This window comes from Hypomesus transpacificus, chromosome 11, assembly GCF_021917145.1.
Source record: "Hypomesus transpacificus isolate Combined female chromosome 11, fHypTra1, whole genome shotgun sequence".
NCBI lineage: Eukaryota > Metazoa > Chordata > Actinopteri > Osmeriformes > Osmeridae > Hypomesus > Hypomesus transpacificus.
The window spans coordinates 12,922,523-12,930,766 of NC_061070.1; positions in this window are offsets into that span (position 1 = coordinate 12,922,523).

The following is an 8,244-nucleotide window of genomic DNA, read 5'->3' on the forward strand; positions in this document are numbered from 1 at the left end:
GAAAGCTCATCCCATCACCTGGTCAAAGTCACCCCTGCGAGACCTCCTTGTAAGGCTCATCCATGTGTCTCTGGGCGGTGTACCTCCAGGCCATGCAGCCACACCATGTCCCTGTGAGGCCATCCCCCTGGCTGTCACACAGAGGTGGAGGGGACCCAGCCTTCTATTTTGGTCCCTCACCTCATTTATATAATACAGGGAAAGGACCAGGCAATTATCAACCCAGAGAAATCCCTTGCACTGCCTCCCCCCCAGCAGGTCATCCAGTACTAACTCCACTGCTGTTCACAGGGTTTCAAGAACTATTAACACATCCTGTCCTATGCTTTCAGCTCCACGGGGAAGCTGGCCTTTTCAAACCGCCATGCCTATTACTGTATTTCATCATATTAGCTGGATTTCAGATGATGTTCTGTGGGGAAAAAAGATATATGAAGCTTAAAACCGCATTGCATTCTCATCAATCAACCAGGGGACCCAGTCTGGCTGATATAATGCCGGAGCCAAACACACTGGGATTTATTTGTTTACCTGGTGTTCAAGGTCAACGCATTACACAAGGCAATATCTCACTCGGAGTCAGAGGTGGAGGATGTTGACTCATGGCCAAGCACCTGTGGCATTATGGGTAATCGATAGGCGCCTGAATGAAGCTGTCCGACACGGTATTCAAGGAGCTGTTAGCAGGATGGGCCCCTGGGAGTCCTCCTGGTGGGACGGGCCGAACGCTGTGGGACACCCTCTGCCAGGACGTGACCAGCTTCACGATGACTTTATCCACACCTCATTTCAATTTACAGAGACAGAATGGGTTGATGGGATGGGATTCTGCTGATGTTGTGAATGAGGGGTTTAACATTGTTGTTATATGTGGTTGCATGAAAGCAACCTGAAGCCTGTTTTAAATTTTATACAGAAAGGGGACACATTAAGTCTGTCATTACATTGCTGTTTACAAAGATTATTTGTTAAGTAATTGATCATGTTTTATTGATGTGAATAAGGACATATGTTAATGTATCAGTCAATGAACTGTAGTATGTCTGTCTGAATATTGACTTTCTTCACCTTCCTTTCTCTCTGTCTCTGTCACTAATAACCTCTATCCCCAAGCTCTCATCCTATGACCCCATCGCTGCCACTCCACAATAACAACCTTCACATTATCAACACAGGCTGGAAATTATGCATGTCTCATTTACGTCCATTCGTGTGGTTTTCACACATTATGCAAATGGAGGGATTAACCCTGCTCCACCCTCATTAGCTGGTCACAACAACATAATTGGGTCGGGGATGTGCACCCTGTCGAGAAGCTCTTGTGAACAAAAACAACATCTGTAATCGCGCCACCACCCTCCCACCCCTCCTTAGTCCAAAGAGTAAGAAAGAGAGTTGCTCATCAAGCAGCACCTCCAAGTTCCAGTGGGTGACCATGAGGGTGGGAGGGGGAGACACAGGGGTGAGACAGCCACACCATTTATTACATCTGAATCTATTCTATTTGAAATGTTGGATCCAGAGGTTAGGGTAGGAAAGATTGGGTGGCTGGGACCGGTTGCAGACTCTGAAATATTCCATTAGCAAAGCCACAGCATGCCTGTTGACATTTACTTCAAAGCAATTCAATTTGTACGCTTCTTATCTGTTATGCAGAAGTCTTAATAGGCACAACAGCAAATCAGGCTGTGTCTGTCGTGCAGTTGATTGAGCATGCATATTAGTGCGAGTGAATAGGAGGGTGATTGGAAGGGTTGTTGTTTATGTTCCTAATAAAGTTAGCCGGGATGTATTTGACAAATTGCTTTGGCTCAAACATCAGCTATCCTGTCCACAACAGAGGCTTAATCGCACGGCTTGTAAATAATGAAAAAATTATCTGTGTGTGTGTGAGCATGTCTTACCTGTTCACTTTTCCCCAGACAAAAAGGGAGGAACAGAAGGGTTCAATTTAGGAATCATCATCATTTTGAATCATCACTTTCCGGTAAGGTGCTGTAACGGACTTGAATGGTGAATGATGTTCAGGGAACCAATAGCAGATGGACACCTAATTGAAGGGATGCGAGGAGGAGTGGTAAAACACAGAGGGAGGAAAAACACTTAGACATGCATGGGGACGCAACAGCGTGTGTGTGTGTTAAATATGATAGTGCCTGATTAATTGCTTTTCAACTGCAATTTTTCAAACACAATCTGGTCTAGCATAAAGCAGACTGCACACAGGTGCCGTTTTTCCTGGAATCACGACATGCATTTGCCTATGCAGACAATTTCCCTTCACTAGCATATTCCACTCAGTGAGCACAGCCAAACTTGCCTGACTCCAATGCTGCATATGGCGGGGTTAAAAGACTAGGCTGACTAAGGCTGTAATCCACCCCTGCTGTCACTGAGATGGTCAGGGCCAGTCTCCAACCAACCCCTGTCACCAAGGATACCAATCCCACAATGATGTAACTCAGGAGCCGGTTGGCGGAGGGGAATCACCCAGAGGATTGGGTCTTGTCCCAAGCTTAACAACCCGAGCTAATGGCTCATCAAGTTACTTGGCTATCTAGAAATGGCCATCCATGCTAATTAAGATGGCTAACACACAGGGAGTCGCCTGGACAAAATTACATCATCATCGTGGGACCATCTGTTGTTAGTCGGTGGCTTCGGATGCACAAAGGATATGGATGTAGGTGGGGATGGGAAAGCCATGTTTATACATCGACTCTTCCTGGCCCACGTTAGACTAAGAAGTGAGTCTTGTGTGATTTCCGAGGGGATCGGAGTGGGGAGATGCAGATTGATTATGCATATTGCTGTGGGGACGGTTGGTAGATTATTTACAGTAAATACCCTTCAATGACATGGTTGCTCATTCGTCACTCATTTCGATTCCATCAACATTCTCTTGCACCTCTCCTGATTGCCACAGTGGCTTCAGGCTCTATCAGACTCTCCTTAGACGATGGCAGTCATCCACCACCACCTTCACTTCATCACCAGACATGTGGGGCAACAACCGAGGTTCAGGCAGGCTGATTGCATGATCCCATCAGGAGCTGACTACCCCCCTGGCCATCAGAGCCGGGGAGAGGAAGCGAGTGAGGGCGTCCGCACCACTCAGACTCCCACAGAGCCCCACGATTCCTGATTCTGCTGATCTGTCTCTCAACCCTCTGCTATCAACTAAGACTCCCCGCTGCACTCATCCATATCAGGGTTGATTAAGGCACGCCACACAAACATGTCAGTGTAAACTAAGCTCCCGTGGTGACAACAGGGAGGTGGCCAATCCATGTGACCCCCCCCTTTTTGCCCCTGCCTCATGCCATACTGGCACTGATTATGGCGCAGATATGTTATTTTTCACAGATGGCTGCAGGTAATTGATTATGGTTCTGATGTTGAATGTTGTTTAACGTTGTCTGAATGTTTCTATAACATCCATACCAAATGTATTGCATGGCAGTTTAGAGGTAGTCGTTGAGACTGTTTTGAAGATTTGAGCACAGGAATTGTCTAGGATGTGTTCTTCAGAAAGCCCAGTACTGTAGGTTGGGTCAGATGCATTTGAAATAAAAGCTTAATTGGCCCAAATCACAATATCCACATTAACGTTTCACTAATATCATCAGCACATGGGAGTGTAAGTCAGGTGAGTACTAGTCAGGTGAAGTCATTCTATCGTTCTTCATCAGAGTACAAGAGCAGACTGATTGCTATAAAAGGAGGAAGTTTTGCATGTTGTTGCCTGGCTTTAAAACTCATGAAAACGCTAATCATTGTTTTCTATTATGCCATAACAATTTGAAAAATAAATTCTACATAGTATACTGTAGCAGCAAACTTCGCAAAACACAAAATGTATGCACTTTTTTTTTACCGTGCTTCAATGACAGAAATTGACGGGTTGTTAAAGACAAAAATGTCTGCCATGTTTGGTACAATATCAATTGTGTGTCCTTACGTATACAGAGACATTTCTCCCACCCTGTCGCAACTAAATGGATTTTCAAATGATTCCTTCATTGTTGTTACAGACAGTCTTTCTATCAAACATACAAAGCCACAGGGCGTTTTCAAATGAGTCAGTTTTGCTTTAATAATACCCCCTGTTGCATTGCGAGGTGTATTTTAACACGTCATGCTCTGAAAAAATACCTACATTTTTCCAAACTTACTCTGAAAAATACTTTTTGTTCATAGGGGAAAATTGCTGGTCAATCTGAAAGTGGACAGTTTGTGAAGAGAGAGTGTCCTGCAGAGAACTGGTAGGGTCAGGTCCAATCTCTCCATCACACCAGACCTACCTAAACACAGGGCCCCTGAGGGACTGGTCAGAAGTCACATAGAATCTGACTGGCCCTTTCACCTGTCATCCAGCAGAGACAGACCCTTGAACAACCAGGGCTGCAACCTCTATCTAATGATTCTCCCTCCAAGAGGCCTCTGAGTGGTTGGAATGGTGGTTAGTCTTTGTGCCTGTGTGTCTGTGCTTTTTGCCACTACAATAAGAGTGAACTTAACTTGGTGGTCTTTTTGCCCTTGTCAGGACAGAAGAAAGCGGCTGAATCACATATCGTACTGTGATTTTCTCTGTGCAGACTGGATACCCTAATGGAGGGTGTTCAACTGTCCTCCACAATCACAGGTGCACTCAGACACATTGGCTGGGAATCGATCAATCGATCTCATCAGTTGTGGTTCTGTACTTTAGAGGCCCTGGGGCCTGGAGGCCCTGGGGGCTGGAGGCCCTGCGGTCTGGAGGGCCTGCGGTCTGGAGGGCCTGGGGGCTGGAGGCCCTGGAGGCTGGAGGCCCTGGGGGCTGGAGGCCCTGGGGGCTGGAGGCCCTGCGGTCTGGAGGGCCTGCGGTCTGGAGGGCCTGGGGGCTGGAGGGCCTGGGGGCTGGAGGGCCTGGGGGCTGGAGGCCCTGGAGGCTGGAGGCCCTGGAGGCTGGAGGCCCTGGGGCTGGAGACTGCTCCCTGGGAGAGGAGAGGATTTGGCTCAGAGAAGGAGACTGGAACAAACCCTTTTTGACTGAAGAAGTTTCCCTGTTTAATTGGTTATATATTTTATATCAAATTCACAACCATCCGCCAATACACATTGTGTACGATTAGATCAAGAGTATGACCAGTAAGTCCACAAGACATTTGAACCTTTGCACCAGAACCTTTGCCAATACACACAATTTTCAACCTCTTTCAAGGCTTCACAAACTTCTGGTACTAAGAAGGAATATTTCATTTTTGTACCAAGATGTTCTTTTTTGGCTAGGGTAACGCATTTTCTTTAAGATATTTGCCATCAATCTTTGCCATTTTAAACATCCACAAGAATATAAAGTGAATATTTTGAAACTTGTTTTGTAAACTATCCCATACAGTGCATGCTCGCATCTGGTGAAGCTGCTTTATTTTGCACAGTTGTAATGAGCTTTGAGCATCACACATATGATCATGCTCTGAACTGCTCGCCCTCTCTCTCTCTCTCTCTCTCTCTCTCTCTCTCTCTCTCTCTCTCTCTCTCTCTCTCTCTCTCTCTCCCTCCCTCCCTCTCTCTCTCTCTCTCTCTCTCTCTCTCTCTCTCTCTCTCTCTCTCTCTCTCTCTCTCTCTCCCTCCCTCATTCCAGGTCCCCAGCTGTGTATCTGATCTATTATGGATGAGCGTGGGTGTTGGAGAGGGGATATTCCCCCTCTGTGATCTGTGCCGAGAAGTGTAGAGTGTGCTGAGAGAAGTGAGTGAGGCGGGAGTGAAGGAGGGGAAGGAAGGAGCGAGGGATTCAAAGGAGGCGTGTGCTGCCACGTGTAGGGAGTCTCCTCTTCCACGTGAAGGGAACCCCACTCTGTCAGGCTCTCTGTAAACTAGGACACAACTAAAGTGCAGCCCAGCACACATACATGTAGTTACAACACATGCATTTGCTCCTAGCAAATGAGAAAAGTGTGTGTATGTGTGTGCTTGGGGAGGCATGTGCCCTGCTTAATTTCTGACACTGGTTTGAGAGCATATATTGATTTGTAGAACTCAGTAGCATATGCCCAGAGACCTTCACTGATAGACTCTTGATTGGAAGGGGATATCTCGACACACCCCTAGACAGCATGGCTCCTGCTCTTTAAAACAGCTCTCCCTTTCTGTCTCTCTTTTCCTCTGTGTTTCTTTTCCTTTGTACACCCTCTCACCCCCCAATCACCTTCTCTTTGTATCTCTGAGTAAGAGGTGAAGACAAAGAAAGATGTTTCTGCTGGGAGCAGAGAAATTGAAATTATTAAGATAAATTATTCTTTTCACGCTGCAGAAAGCCTTTCTTACCTCCTCTCCTGTTTATAAAACCTTTGCTGTCATCTTGAGTTGGACTTGAGCAGCCTCAAATTCTTTCTTTTTTTGGCAACCTTGATTTCTGAACCTTTAATTTTTGGATCTCAATTTTCATTACATTGAAATAAATTCATATTTAGGTGAATTCACAACCAACAAATTCAGTGGTATTTAAATGTCAATATTAAGTATTCAATGCCTTTTAAAATTCAAAACATGATGTCATTGATTTGCTTCCATAGTTTGCTTCCATTAATATACATTTTGAATGATGAATTTTAAGGATTTTGTGTTAAGAAGAACATCAGTTATTTACACAAATAATAATAATATGAATGTAAGCGAACGTTTCATATGTGAATGTGTATGTGTTTCAAATGTGCTTGTGTAAAGACTGTCTGACTTATTTCCTAAACGACCACTCATATGTGTTTGCTCATTGGCTAGCACTGGTTACGTTTTTTCCCTCGTCCTACATCGCTTGAAACAGGGTGTGGGGTCTGTCACCATGGTGATGATCCAGCTTCCTGGTGGTTTGCTCCCAGCATCTTCCTTGTGTGCTCTGTAATGGCTGTGACCTTGATCAAATCACAACTTCTTCACTCACAGGAAACACCAGGCTAGGATGCACAGGGTTTTTAGCATTCAGTGAAGATGTCACACATCCCTGTGTTACTTTCACATTGTCTACAATATTCCACTGACAATGCAACAGCACTAAATCGTTTTCAGCATGCCAACACTTCCCAACACCCTCTGTGTATAGGGCTGCCTTTGAAGAGCAGAGGCAACACACCAAACCCCCTTCAAATATTCATCTGATTCCCTAATCTCTGTCATGTGCAAAGCTTCAGCACAAACAGTCTCTCATTTATAGAATGAGCCATTGTCGATGCCTCCGGTACTAAAAGTCAATGAGCAGCTTGAAACTGAATTATAACACAAAGTATGAATGCTGTTCCTGTGTATAAGTGGATTTGAGTGCTTTCATTTGGATCGCACAGAGAGTAAAGTGTTCAGTCCCAATTAAGAAAAAAAATAAGACACCACTTCTATCCAAGGAGTATGGCGAATGGCAGTGTATGTGTGTGTTTGTGTGTAAGTGCGAGTGTGTGTAAGTAGGGAGAGTATGTAGTCTCCTCTAACATGTGCAGGGGGCTCCACTCTCTGCCAGGCTCTACACAACAATCACAACAGTAGTACAACTTGGCAAACATAACCACAAGACTCATTTTCAACTTCCATGACTTCTCCAGCGAATAGGCTTATAAGCCATTACTTACACATACGTACACCTATGAAGTGTATGTGTGTGAGATTTGTAAAAAGCCCAGATCTAAAACTGTGCAGGTTGTCATGGTATGCCCTTAATATCCTTGTTCAGATATGAATAAACATGCAACTGCACTTAAGTTTCAGTGAGCCAGTATGCCTAAACAGTATGCAGTAGTATCGAGAATAGCTTGTGTCCCTTTGAACCTGTACTTCCATATTTAACAGCCAGTCCAGGCTGTTTCACCACCATGCAAGTCCAAACATCACTGAGTGTTAACCTATGAATAATCCAGCATGTCAACATGGAGCTGGGAAGAGAAAGACGGCCGTGCTGAGAGGACCAGGGTCTCTAGAAGGCCTTTCCTTCATGTATTGTCCTAGGACCTCCGACCTTGCCAACACCAAGAGGGCTGTTCATGTGGAAACATGTGACCTTCCACTGACGCGTCTGTACCAGGATTCATCTGTTCATCCGCCAAAGGGTGACATGGGGGCTCTGCATTGAGCATCAGAGTTTGTGCAGTTGATTTTCCTTCAGGATGAATGAAGTGTATTGAATTGAATGTGCTACTGTGTTGTGCCGTTTGAGCAGAGACATCTGCTCCAGTGAATGCCGGCAAAGACTCTGAATCCCATACGTATTTTAGGCACTGC